Consider the following 14,225-nt stretch of genomic DNA (forward strand, 5'->3'; position numbering starts at 1 on the left):
CATATTGTTGTTGTTAATGATTAATGTGTCCAAGTTCTGTAAAATGTATATAAGGACTGATTTCCTTACTGTACAGCAGATCTCTTTGCGGTCCTACTAACAAATCGTCTCAACTGCACTTCATTGGCAATAAAGAGCCACTCTTGAAGCCTTTGTTTGTGTCCATCTTACTTACCCTTAAAAAACCGTGCTTTAACAGATGGTGCCGTGGACTCGCTGGGGACTGTTGGTCTCTGCAGGGGTTAAAGTACTACGGTCTCAGGACTCTTCGGGGGCCTTCCAGTCTCGGTGTATGCTGCGCAGCTGCTGATTGGACCTGGTTTCCTGCAAGGCCCAGACAAAAAAGGCTCCCGATGATAAGCCTTTGACATCAGATACCAGCAGCTCCCTTCGAGCCATCAGGTGATTTTGCCACAACAAGAAGGACGCATACAACGGCGTTACTGGTCAGATGATCAGGTAGGCAGTGCTTAAATGCACTGAACTCAATTTTAAAAATTGTATGTTGTTTTTCTGATACCGCAAAGGGTACACACTGGGATTCATTAGGGGTCCCTAGGAGAGATTTGATGGCGCCTTTAAGATAGGTGCCTGAGGAAGGCTGTCCAGTCTGTGAAAGGTCGTGAGGATCCCAAGGACAGAAGAGGAGCCATGGGTGGTTGCCTCAGGGGAGGACCGTGGGTGGTTGCCTCCAAATATAGCATGCCTTTGCATTCAGCTCTGAAAGACGTCTAAAAAATATATGCATATGGTTAAAATAGGTTGTACAACTGTGTTTTTCTAGTATAAAAAAATAATAAATAAATAAATAAAAATGCTCAGTAAACTTTTTCTAAGTACCGCCAAAGGGCGTAGGGCAGCCTTAGATGTCACTCAACCGACGCCTCCTCGCGGTACACCAGCATGCAGGTGAAGGGGACCCTTCCAGAGCCACTGCAGGTCGAGGGGCACAAGTTCAAGCCCGGTGACTGAGTGCTCATCAAATCGTTCCAGAGGTCTAACTGTCTCCAAGCTCGCTGGAAGGGCCCACAGCAAGTCCTGCTCGCCAGAAAGACAGCAGTAAAATACACCAACAACAAATCCTGGATCCACGCCAGCCATATCAAGAGGGCACCTCCTGAGACTGCATCCAGCCAAGACCCAGGTCAGCAGCACATGTCAACACCAGAACTGATCAAAGAAGAAAAAAGGTACAATTTGAGGTCTACAAAGAAGGAGATGAAATGTCAGTAATTTCTGTAACTGATCTTCTGCAGGAAATAGATGAAGTACTACTACTAGATATTATCCAAACAGATATTTTGACAACAATTTTTGACTTTGAGAATAGCAGTGAAGAAACTAGCGAAGATGCACTAATTTACCTTCAGGAAGTATTTGATCAGCTAGAATACCAATTAATGCGAGATTTAAATAGTATAGCCTTACAAGAAGCTTTGAGTAGAGTACTTTCAGACTGAGAAAAATTCAACTAGGGCATATTGCACACTACCACCAGGGGTAATAGCATGTTCGCATAACAAGACAAGTCTACAATAATTCATCAGGGAATGATTAGTCTACAAAGAAAGATGAATAGCAAAGAGTGTGCCACTGCAGTAATTAGTGGATGAACTGATCCAGGGGGTATTTGCGAGTCCTTCTGTCACTGCGAGCACCCGTGCTGCTGCAGCAACCAGCAAATAACTTTTTCCAGGTCATCAAGACAGCCAGCTTTAGAAAGCTACCTTTGGGGTGCGGTACAGTGGACACTCCTGTAAAATAAAGTGTGGCTGCACTAACGATTGATATATATGATCAAAGGGTCGTGCATTACAAGAATTACATGCATATCTTTGGGAGGCGAGAAGTACCAAGAAAATCTCAGAGGCCATCTGAAATATTAACGAATAGCTGTTCGCCATATATTGTGTACTACAGCCTCACCTTATATGTGTCATGCTTTTAGTGTGTTTAGCTTATATTATAGTAAAGATTCACATTGATAATTCACAACATAGTGTCATCAATAGCACTGCATCTAATTAAAGAAAGTATAGGAATAGATAGGTATGGATAGGGAATATACAGCTCTGAAAATGGAGAAAAAAGGGTACAAGTCTAAAATGTGCATGCCTGGGGTGATATTCCTTCTGTTATTACTAGCATTAATAACTATATATCTATTGGACGTGTTCTATCCCATGGAACAGTTGGTCCCAACACCAACACCCCCTGCTACCATACCTGCATACACTTTGTCACCTGAAGATATAGCCCACAGAGAAGATATGCACCACAATTCCTTTGTGACTTTGTTGCATCATACCAATAAGATATTAACAAGGGGAAATTGATGGATATGTTTGCAATGCCCAGCCTCTGTAGACCAAAGTCTACCCCTGGTTCAAGTTCCATTGCCTTTTGCAGCATCCTGTTACGCCATTTACATAACAATAGTAAAAATAGAGCTAATAGCTGTTTTGCAGAATTTAACGAAAAGTACTTCTGGTGCAGGGACAACTATGGCTCCACCTGCAGGAACATTATATAACAAATATATGGCAGATATTCTGACACTGGGGAACTGCACGGAAGTAATAGAACAGAATGAAACATTCCCCCTGTCTGATATATTTACTCCGCTCTTTCCAACTCAGAATACAAGCACTGGGATGGTAGGTCCATCAAAAGAGGCAAACAAGAATATACCATTTTTGAAGCTAAAAATAAGAAAACACAACGCAATAGGGAGTATTTGTATTAGAAGCAATGGGACCTATCAGGTGAGCAATAGTACAAATTGTAACATGGCATTCGAAATGACAACCGGAAATAATAGCATTCCACTTTGCATAGGTGACTCAATTTATTTTATTTGTGGAGAAAGGGCTTATACATGGCTACCAACAAATTGAAGTGGTTGTTGTCACCTGGGTTTTGTACTACCTGCTATAGCGGTAAAAGACACAAAGGAAGTACGGAGGGATATGCAAAGGCATGCACCACGGAGAGGCAAGAGGAGTGTGGATCAAAGAGATACAGCAGCAGAAATAACGGGTGATATATTAAAAGGAGTAATACCATGGATTGGCCCAGCTATAAATTCCAGGGATATACGTAGATTGTCCAGACTACTAGAAGCAACAATAAATGAAATAACAAGTATACTTGAAAATATTACAGTAGAGCTTCAAGCTGTGAGATTAGTTTCGTTACAAAATAGAATGATTCTTGACATGATGCTAGCAGAGAGGGGAGGAGTCTGTGCAATTATAGGGACGCCCTGTTGCACCTATGTCCCTGACTCCACTGTTACTGTCAGGGAAGCAATTAAAAGACTGCATCATATAGGTGTAGAAGCACATAAGGACTCCGGCACATGGGATATAGGAGTTTCACTTTGGAGTTGGTTGAGTGCATGGGGTTGGAAGATAGGAATGGCGTTTATAACAATTTTCCTATTAATAATAGGCTGTTGTCTATTAATTAATTGCCTGCCTATGTGCTGTCAACTATTAGGACAGCTGACAAAATGCCCAGTGATGAGATCAAAGGAAAATTATAGAATAATGATGCAAACAGTCACTACTGAATTGATGCACAAAGACATTTCTGACAATGATAAGGATAGACAATATAATTATTGAATATTGATATGCTTCAAGATGAAATTATTTTAAACTAAGGTTCAAAGGGTTTTTTGTGAAAGATAAAAAATTAATTAGCCCTTTATGAAGGGATACCTTAAAGTGAACCGTAGTTTTACATTAATTTCTGTGTTTCACCTGCTTGCAAATAATATGAGGCCACTAATCATAATGAAAGGCAGCTCCATGTTTGGTTAAACTAAATTGTCTGAAATTCAGCTAAAACCAAATGGATTGCAAATGAAAGAGTATGTGTCCCTTCTGTTGTAACTCAAACATGTGTAATAGTTCACTGGCCTTCATCTATTTACAGAAGCCGGTTCAGAGAGTTAATTCCTAGAACTGGCTCTCTGAACTGGGACGTGTCAATCTGCTCTGCCCCTGCTTGGGTAAAGTGTTTGCTTAGGACAAATATTGTGTGTCGAAATTGTGCATAGAAAGCAGAGACCACGAGCATCTGCTGACCACATCAAACAGTGCATGTTTGACAAAAACAAGATAACAGACTTAGGCTCTAGGTCAGGAGGCAGTAGCATAAGAGATTGGCTAAATATTAACATGGTCATGTGCGTCATGTATTAAGTAAATGTACAGTAAAAGTACATATGGACATATTTGTGAAATGGTCACACCATATTGTTGCTTTTAATGATTAATGTGTCCAATGTATATAAGGACTGATTTCCTTACTCTTTGCAGTCCTACTAACAAATTGTCTCAACTGCAGTTCATTGGCAATAAAGAGCCACTCTTGAAGCCTTTGTGTGTGTCCATCTTACTTACCCTAAAAAAACAGTGCTTTAACAGAACTTTGTGACTTTGCTTTCAACTTGTGAAGGATCTCCAAGAAAAGTGCTTGCCTCCTGCTGAAGTCTCAATGACAACAGACTTCACCCCCCAGCTCCACAGAGTTCTTCTGGAAGTGCCTGCTGCAGTTTTGAGCCTTCTGAGGAACTGCTTGTCGCAAGGAGCTGGAAGCGTGACTCAACGAGAAGAAGCGTGTCGCCGTCGCTGTGCCTGCCATCGCAAGTCGGGAGAAAGGAGGGTGTCACCGCTGGAACTGTCGCACTGCACCACATCGGAGAGAAGCGTGCAGCAACTAAGAGGAAGCGTGTCGCTGTCCCTGCTGCTGCCATCGCGACTCTGAAGAAGGAGAGTGTCGCCGCTAGAGCTGTCGCACTGCACTGCATCAGAAGAAGAATCTCACAACGAGGTCGGAGCGTTTCGCCATCGCTGTGGCTGCCGTCGCAACTCCAAAGGAGGAGGGTCTCGCCGCTGGAACTGTCATATTGCACCGCATCGACCAAGAGCACCTCGCATCCCCGAGAAGCACGCCGCCGTCGGAGCTGCTGCCGTCGCATCTTGGATATCGCCGCTGTAGTTGTCGCATAGAGTGGAAGCTTCACGCATCATGGGAGAAGAGCGTCGCCGCTGGAGCTGTTGCCGTCGCATCATAAGGGTGTAGCCGCTGCAACCGAGGACTTCTCGCATCCCCGAGAAGCGTGCCGCATCTGGAAGATCTTCACGTCTTTATTTCTTTGTATCTGAACTTTGCCACGTTTCCCATCGATGCGACATTGCTTGTCGTGGTAGCGCAACACAACTTAAGGTACCTTGATGCAGAGTGTTGCATCTAAGAACTAAACTGAACTAAGCATAAACTACCCTCTAAAAGTAATCATAGTGTGTATTTTTGTCATTTAATGGTCTTGTGGTAACTCTATATAAAGTCTACTTATTTTTTATATAAAACCTGTGTGGTGAACATTTGTAGTGTTGTCACTGGGTTACTGTATGTTGTCACAACTGCTTAACTTACACCGCCTCTGAAATAAGCCTTGACTGCTCGCGCCACGCAACCTAGAGGGTGAGCAGTGGTTATTTTAGGTGTGTAATACCCTTGTCCTGACTAGAGGAGAGGGTCCCTATTTGTCACAAGTACCTACTTGTGCCAACTAGAGACCCCCAAATCTTACATTCACCAAGCTCATCAGGGACTAACTCGTGTTCAGTGTCATAATAAAAAAAATCAAGAAAGAGTATGGCAAGCCAAGAACCCAACTCTGAATGATTTCCAAGGGTTTAAAACAATCAGTTTTGTGTATGAAAGCGCTAGAGAGAAAGGATCAGAAAGCAGAGGTTTCTGAAGTTGGAGCTGTATAAAAGTCAACTCACCATACTTTTCCCACTGCAAAACCCACAACCACCAAAGGTAAAATGTATGCTTCTTCTACACAACCCAAGAGTTGCAATCATTGTGGCAGTACGAGTCATTCATCTGATTCTAAGTTCTGCTTTACCAATAATAGAGAGTGTAGAAGGTGTGGTCATTTAGGACATTTTGCGAAGGTGTGCAGGATGGTACGTTGTAGGAAGTTAGCATGCATCACTGAAGAGCTCACTGAGTCTCTTGAGATTTCTGAAAGAATCTTAAGCATAGATAGTGAAGATGACATGAATACTGAGGGTCAAAGGAGGACTGGACCTAAAGCCATATTTAAAGTCAATGGTTGTGCAGTGCAACTTATGGTTGATACAGGATCAATGTACACTATTGTGCACAAAGCCCTGTTTGTACAATTGTGGGGTGGATCGTTTTTGAAACCCAAGGACATGTCTCCTGATGTTTACTAAGGGGAAACAATTGACATTGTGGGCTTTATTGAATCCGAACTAGAATTTGGGGGTAGGACCATTCTAGAAAAAGTTTATGTATCTGAACAAGGTCCAGCAATTTTAGGTTGGGTACATCAATGAGACCTACACATAATTGTCAATACTAAGGCACCCACACAAATAATGATGATGGATGAAGAGTCATTTTCTGATATTTTGGATTAATTGAGACATGTTTTTGACAAAAAACTGGGCATGCAGAAAGGATACGTTCACAAAATCATACTCAGGAAGTGAGCTGTTCCTGTTCAACATACGCTAAGAAGGGTTCCCATTATTGTCGGGGAAGGTCTGAAAGAGTTGATAAAGGAAATGTTGCATGAAGGAATCATCGAGCCTGTTAAAGCCTCTAACTGGGTTTCACCAGTAGTTATCCCACACAAATCTAATGGTCATTTGAGGTACTATTTAGGCTTGAGGTCCTTGAACCAAAACATTGTGGCAGATACTTATCCATTACGAAATATTAATCAATTGGTGCTTATGTTGAAGGGGTGTATTTTTCTAAGTTAGATCTCAAAAATACTTATCATCAGATTAAGCTTCATCGAGACTCAAAGCTACTCGCTTCGTTTATTACGTTGGATGGAACTTTTTCAGTTCACATGTATGTCTTTTGGTCTCTCATCAGCGGCAATCGTATTTCAGCACATGATGTCAGAAGTGTTTCAAGGGATGGATAACATTCTTTACTTCCAAGATGAGATATTATTTTTTGGTAAAACAGGACAAGAACATAACACTGTGTTGAAACAGGGCTTGCAGGGAAATGCAGATGTTCGAATTACTTTGTGAAGAGACTAGTGTTCATATTTGCCAAAAATGGTGGAATATTTAGGGTACACACTCTCTGCTGAAGTCTTTCAATGCAAAAGAAAACTTGTTGAAAGCTATTGAACTTGCTCCAAGACCTACAGACAAAGAACAAATGAGATCCTTAATGGATCTCATAGAGTATTATTCAACATTTGTACAGAGGTTTGCGAACAAAACAGAAGGGCTCAGGGTGTTTGTTGAGGAAAGTTCAAAATTTAGTTTGGAATCCAGAACAAGAGTAATGTTTTAATGCTATTGATAAAGAAATTTACCAAGCAGTTATTTAAGTTCTTTTTGCTATTGGGCTCCAATCAGTCATAGCTGTGGATGAGAGTGTAACAGGAATTGGGGCTGTTCTTGCTCAAAAATATGCAGGTGGTGAGAAAACTGTTGCTTTCACATCTAGGACATTGACGAGTGCTGAGAGGAACTACTCAGTCATCGAGAGAGAAGACCTATTTGCTGCAAGGGGAGTATAGTGTTACTGAACATATGTATGGGGTACGGAGTTCATATTGCGATCTGATCACAAACCCCTGGTTAAAATTATTTTACCTGGTGGAGCTAGTAAAGGGTTTGCTAGATTAGCCTGACTGGTGGCTAGACTTTCGGATTATCGCTACATTCTAGAACACATAAATGGTTGGCGTAATTTACAGGCAAATTGTCTATCCCAATTGTCTATTTATTGGAACTTGGTGTATGGTTCTGGTGTGTGGAATGGAAAACTTGATGAACCGGTTGCCTCGATACAGGATGTTGCACTGGAGGTGGCTGGTGCTTTTTTCATAAAAAAGATGGTGGAGAGAAAGAGAGAAAGATGATTTGGACTGGTTTGGCCCCCAGCTCTCGTTTTCTGTTGAGGTTGGTGGCAGCGGCGCGAACAACGTGTGAAACACTTGGCCCACTTTTCACTGGCAAACGATTACTGAGTGCTCATTCACTGCCGGAGGAGCGTGTTCGAATGTAGTGGCTGGTCCATGCCTGGTTTTCTACAAGCCACGGGTGAGCCGCCGCCGAGCGCTGAGACCAGCGGCTAAATAACCAGTGCTGCCACGGCAACGGTGGAGGTGAGTGCCCCAGGGCCAGTGACCCCAGGGGGGGTGTACGCCCGAGCCCCCAAAACTGCCACCAATTTGCAGCGGTGCGCGGCTGCGAGGGAGCTGTTTGGGAGAGCAGCTCCCAGAAAAGGAACCTCCATGGTGACAGGAGCACCGTTGAGCACCATTGAGCCCGTGGCCAGAATAGTGGCTAGATCTGGGGCTCGTTCAGGCTGCCTGGCAGTGAGGCTGGTGGAGCATGAAATTTCCAACACAGGTGTGTGGCATGGGCTCCGGGCTGTGACTAGAGGCAGAAGTGAGTAGTCTGTTTGCAGACTATCTTTGGATACGGTGGAGTGGCAACAGAAGGAAGGAAGTGACTGAAGGGAGGAGTGGCAAGTGGGGCATCAGAATTGTTTAAGCGAACAGGGAAAAAACTGTGGTAAAAGCCCAGAAAGCCAGAAAAGTTGGGTCCCAGGTGAGGGGGAGGAGAAGTGAGGAAGGTGGTGAGACTTTTGGCCCCTCTGCTCCTTGCCCCCAACCTCCCCAGTCATTTTTAGTTTAATTCTCCCTTTGGCTTCGCTATTCCCCATTCTAGATCGTTGCTCCCTGCAAATGGCCAGATAACTTATAGCAGATAACGCTGGGACAGCGGGAGCACTGAAGATGCCGTGGGCACTGCAGATTTGAGAGAGTCTGCAGAGTCTGCAGAGCTAGTGGAGCGAGTCAAGCCAGTGAAAAACGTAGAAAACTGGCCTAGGGAAGTTTACTGAGGAGCGGTGAAATAGGCCCACTCTCCAGTCGCCATTAATACCAATTTCTGTGTGGTGTGATTACAATAGATTAAATATTTGAACATCTGGCTACAACATTTAGGTGGGGTACTTAAAGAAAACACATCACCGTAAAAGCCCCTGGTAGAATTATAGTGGGGATGAGGTCAGGAAAGATTCGGCAAGCACCCACACGTAAAAGCAGGAGAAAGGTGCTTTCAGGAGACCCAACATGGATTGCAAATAAAAGCAAAATAAAAAAAGACTTTATACAAAAAAAGAGATTGGTCTCGCTTTCTACTCCAGAACCTTTTAAGTTTGGGGGGAAAAACGAGACGCAGAAGTTTCAATTCCTAAAAGACCCAATGGCGGCAATTTACGCGCCTTGTGGAGAAATGTCAGGCCTCCAAAGCCCAATAAAACTGCTAAACTTGAAAACTCCCAAAAAAACAGGAGAAATTAGCCCTTTACATCTTGAACTAAAAACAAATCAGCGACAACAAAAAATCGACAAGAGTGGACAGGAAAAGAATACAGGAGTGGCTATCCAAGACACAAATTCAATAAAAAAATGGCTGATAAAAACAACTGCGCAGGTACATCATTTACTGAATACACAGGAAAATAGGGAGGAGGTAGTAAAAGAGGAAAGTAAAAAAAGACAAAGGAAAAAAGAACATTTAGGTCAAATAGAAAAACAAGAATTTGCACAATCTTTAGGATGGTCAAAATCGTTTTCAATTTCTGAGGAAAATGAACTCATTGAAGCTTTAGAATGGAATACCCAATCTGAAGTGGCACCACAGGTTAACAGGGATATGGATATGACAGAACCGGACACATTACCAAACAGGACAATGGGGGAAGAAGGGGGTATAGCTTCAACACCCATCAAACCACAATCAAACAAGGATCAATGGGATAAACAAAACAAGGAGAATAACAGATGCCTAAAAGAAAGAGAGAAAATACAATCACCAATTACCATCTCATCAGTTAGTGGTATAGATTCAATTTCAGGGATTTTGACGCTAGCCAATAATAACATTACAAATACCTGGAGCGAATCTTTGTTAAAAACCATGCAGCAAGCAATTGATGTTCTAAACCTTCAATCGGATAAATTAGAGGTCCAGGTAGACCTAATGAACCTAATTGCGGTGCATATAGCAGGAATAAATACTAAACTGGACAAAATTGTAGCACGAATTACAAATGGTAACAATATTGCTATACAAACTAAACATAAGCTGTTGGCTCAAAGCTGCGGATGCGGGCGTATAATAGACAAACTGGAGGCCCTACCGGAGATACTGACAGAAATCCTGTGTGTGGCACAATCTTCAGGAAACTTAGGAGAAAAACTCTGAATAGAGAAAAATAATGAAAGAATGAAAACGGGAGGACTAGGAAAGACGCAGCCCAACACACCGCACAAAGATAGTTTAAATCTAAGAGAAGCTAAGACAATAAATAAAGAAAGCATTGGTCAAGACGGAAATAAAACAATAGTCTCACAGAGTTTATTAGCTAATCCAACAAAAAGACAACGGAAGAGACTACGGAAAGCTAAGAAAAATGCAGGACAAAAGGCTATCCTGGAAAGAAGCCAAACTCATTACAAGAATAACAAATACATGGGGCGACTGCCTGCGAACGGCTCTGGTGGTACTAGACATGGAAGAAGTCTGGAAACAAAAGATGGAGAGAGTTACATTTAACAAAGCATGTTACGCTAAGGCTAAAAAACTGTCATTTCTGGCAGATAAAAAAAAATCGTCCAAACGACGCCATGCATGGGCAGTAATAAATTTGTACACCTCATTAAAACCACAACCCTATTTAATGGCGCATTTCCGTCTATTTTAAAAAAAGAAGTTTACTGATTATAGATTGGGTGACCACAATACAAGGGTCTTAGTCCCTACCTTGTCGTAATTGGCCCGGCCGCATTAGCGATTAGCTGAACCTACACGTTGTCCTCCTTAACTTGGCTATATCTGAAAACGCCATTTTGAATGTTGCGGCGGCCATCTTAGACCATGAGCGGCCTCGTGGCCGGCGTGCCCTTTAGTCTGTTGTCCGTTCCACTGACCACTCCAATCTGCCCAGCAACAGGCTATTTTTAGTACTGGTCAAGCCGCACATGCGCAGTTCCAGCTGACCCGTAAGCCTTCAGGAATGTGCACCAAACTGACCAGCGGAGTTGTGTCCCCTCCAATGAGCTGGCAGTATTCCAAAACATGACCATATATGTCCTTAAAATGTGTCTTTACTTGTGCCGCCTATCTTTTATTGCCCCAAAAATTATATATAAACGGGGTCACACCGATGTTCGGTGTGATACCTCTTGCATTACCGAAGGGTGCTGTTTGAGTGTACCACCACCCCATGGGGTCTAAATAAACTTGTTCTCTGCCTTTTACAGTTTCCGTGCCAACAGTTCTTGTGTGTAAGTGGGTTATCTCCGGAGCGTGTAGGCCTTGGGAACCCTGATTTTACTTCAATTGGCGACCACGAAGGGACTCATCGGCGACTTGGATGCCCGAAGGAGAGGTCGTGATGAAGGCTTGGAAACCCGCCATGGGCGCGCGCTGCCACGAGTGACCCGAGTCTTGGCTGCCACGGTGTTTTTTCCTTTCCTTCCGATCTGACCTTCCAGGTGGCGCCGGTCTCCGACTGAGTTTTCGAAGTGTCTGCATCGCTGAGAAAGTGCCGTTTGGCTGATTTGGCTTACAAGACCTTGGCAGTTGGAATCTGGACATTTGGGAATTTGGGTAAGCTTTGTGATCGGTAAGGTAGTCTTCGGACGCTTACTGAGGTCCTATGATTTGTGTTCGGTAAGGTAGTATTCGGACGCTTACTGAAATTCTGTGATTTGTGATCGGTAAGGTAGTCCTCGGACGCTTGCCGAAGTCCTACGATCTACGTCTTTGATTTGAGTTAGCTAACATTGTGAATTTGTGATCTTTGAACTTATATGTGTAGTGCACTTGACATAGGCAGGCATGTAGAGATGTTTCTCTAACTTTGTTTTTTTCCTCTGAGCGGCACAATCGTGTGAAGAACTGTAAGTGCCATTTTGTCCGGTGTCACGCTTTCGTGATACTTTTCGAACATGCCTGTTTACAGCACACTCCGAGGAATGTGTTTTCTTGGAGAAGGTACCTCAATTAGGTTAGCAGAAGCACAGCCGGCTCCCCCAGAGGGAACGCCAAATAGGGAAATGTATATAAAATTTGGCCTTCCCCCTATTATGTACAGTAAATTATGGCATAAGTACACCAAGGCCGATCCTGAATTGCAATGGCCTCTACACGGGTCGTTTGATTTAAGTAAAATACAATTTGTAGAGCAATGTCTGTTTCAACGTAGGTCTAGACAAAATATGTTTGATTGCGTGCGAATGTGGGAGAAAGCGGCGCGTGAGCGAATGAAGCGTGAGGTTGCCTTGGCGGACAAAGAGCAGCGCAAGGCTGCTCGGGATAAAGCTTTACAGCTTGAGGAAAAGGAGGCTCAGGAGAAGAAAGAAAGGGAGGAACGGGAACGTAAATTGCAAACGACGGGTCAATTTCCTATTCGCCGACCACTTTATCCTGTCCTTAATAACGAAATTGATGATTTTTCTTTGTTAGATCGGTCACCGCCTCCGTATGTTTCGCCGACGGCTCCGGCTGCGGATTCAGAGGACGACGGACAGGATAAGTCGGACAAGAAGGGTATATCGGCTCTCAGGTTTACTACGGAGAGGTCCGCTCATCTACGCAGTTGGGCTCGTAAAGTGAATAAGCATTGTGTTACTCAGGAACAATTGTTAACAGAAAAGAAAGCGTGGTCGGATCTTGAATTAATGTATTTTCTGTCCAGTCTGGCGGATGAAGTTGTAGGCGCATATCGTGAACTTTCTGATACGTTAGAGCCTAAATTGTTGTCAGTGTATCGTGAGAATTTGGCTAAAGGTGATTTTGATCTTTCAGATGTTGATGACCTGTTCAAGCAATTGATCAAGCTGCGGGATGAGACAACCCGATTGAGGGAGGAACGGAAAAGGAGGCAAAAGGAGTCCGAATTGGAGAATAACGGGCAGGCCAAAGAGTGTTCTCTCCGTGGTTCAGATAAGAGTTCTGCGTTGCATGTTATGCCTATGCGTGAAGCCGCGCCTTTGTATGTTCCGCCAAAAGGGGCAGGTACGGATGAGGATAAATTATCGAAGGATGCGAAAGGGTATTTTGTGTATAATTGGGTATATACGCCGTGGAATAGAGCAGATGTCATGGCATTGAAAAATTCTTTACCTGATCTTCGGAAGAATCCGGCGGCATTTTATGAGGGGGTGGAGGGGGCTATATTGTCTTGTGTGATGACTCTCGTGGATATAGATTTGTTCTTTGGGCTAATTTTACCACCTGATATGTGGAGGCAAATTCGTAAAAATAATGATGAAACGATATTGGGGGGAACATGGAAAGAAATAAATGCTGCAGATTTAGATAGAGAACCAGCATGTAAGCCTTGCCAGCTAATTCTAGACCTTCCGGCAGCTATCTTGAATAAATTAAAAACGCTTGTTCCCTCCAAAAGGATTGATTGGACCATGCTAACGTCGTGCAAGCAGAAACCCGATGAAACGGTCTCAGATTTCTTTACACGCTTCGAGGAGGCATTCCATGATTACAGTGGTCAATCTTTAACTGACAATACGGGCCGGCATTTGTTTGTAGATAAGTACGTAGCTAATCTCCTACCAGAGATTGCAAAGCGATTGAAGTCGAGTGAAAGTTCCTGGGCCACGGCGACCCCTGCGTCCTTGTTAACTATGGCTCAGTATTATGAGCGGCAGGAAGTGGAGGCTAAAGAAAGTGTAGAGAAAAAGGCGAAGGAATTGAAAACGAAGGTGATGTTGGCGCAGGTTCGGGGAACACAGGGTAGAGGGAATGATAGAGGTAGACGAGGTGGAGGAAATGCATCGTATGGTCGTACGGACATAGCGGAGGATCAGTGTGCGTATTGTAAGGAGTTTGGGCATTGGGCCGATGATTGTCCGGTACTTCGCGAACAGCGAAGTCAGCGTGGTCGAGGAAGTGGAAGGTCAAGAGGAGGTTATACTGGAGCGAGAGGTGGTGGAGGTGATCGTAGGCAGGTTGAGGAGAGGGGCCGTGGCCAGGACGAACGAAATACGTTTGATAGACGGAATCAATATCAGATTTCGGAAGGAGAGAATGCGGAACACCAGGATTATGTGCATGCATAGGATTGCGTAGGATGGGGTAAGGAATCAGTTGAAGTGCCGG

Source organism: Lissotriton vulgaris, chromosome 3_2, assembly GCF_964263255.1.
Source record: "Lissotriton vulgaris chromosome 3_2, aLisVul1.2, whole genome shotgun sequence".
Classification (NCBI taxonomy): Eukaryota; Metazoa; Chordata; class Amphibia; order Caudata; family Salamandridae; genus Lissotriton; species Lissotriton vulgaris.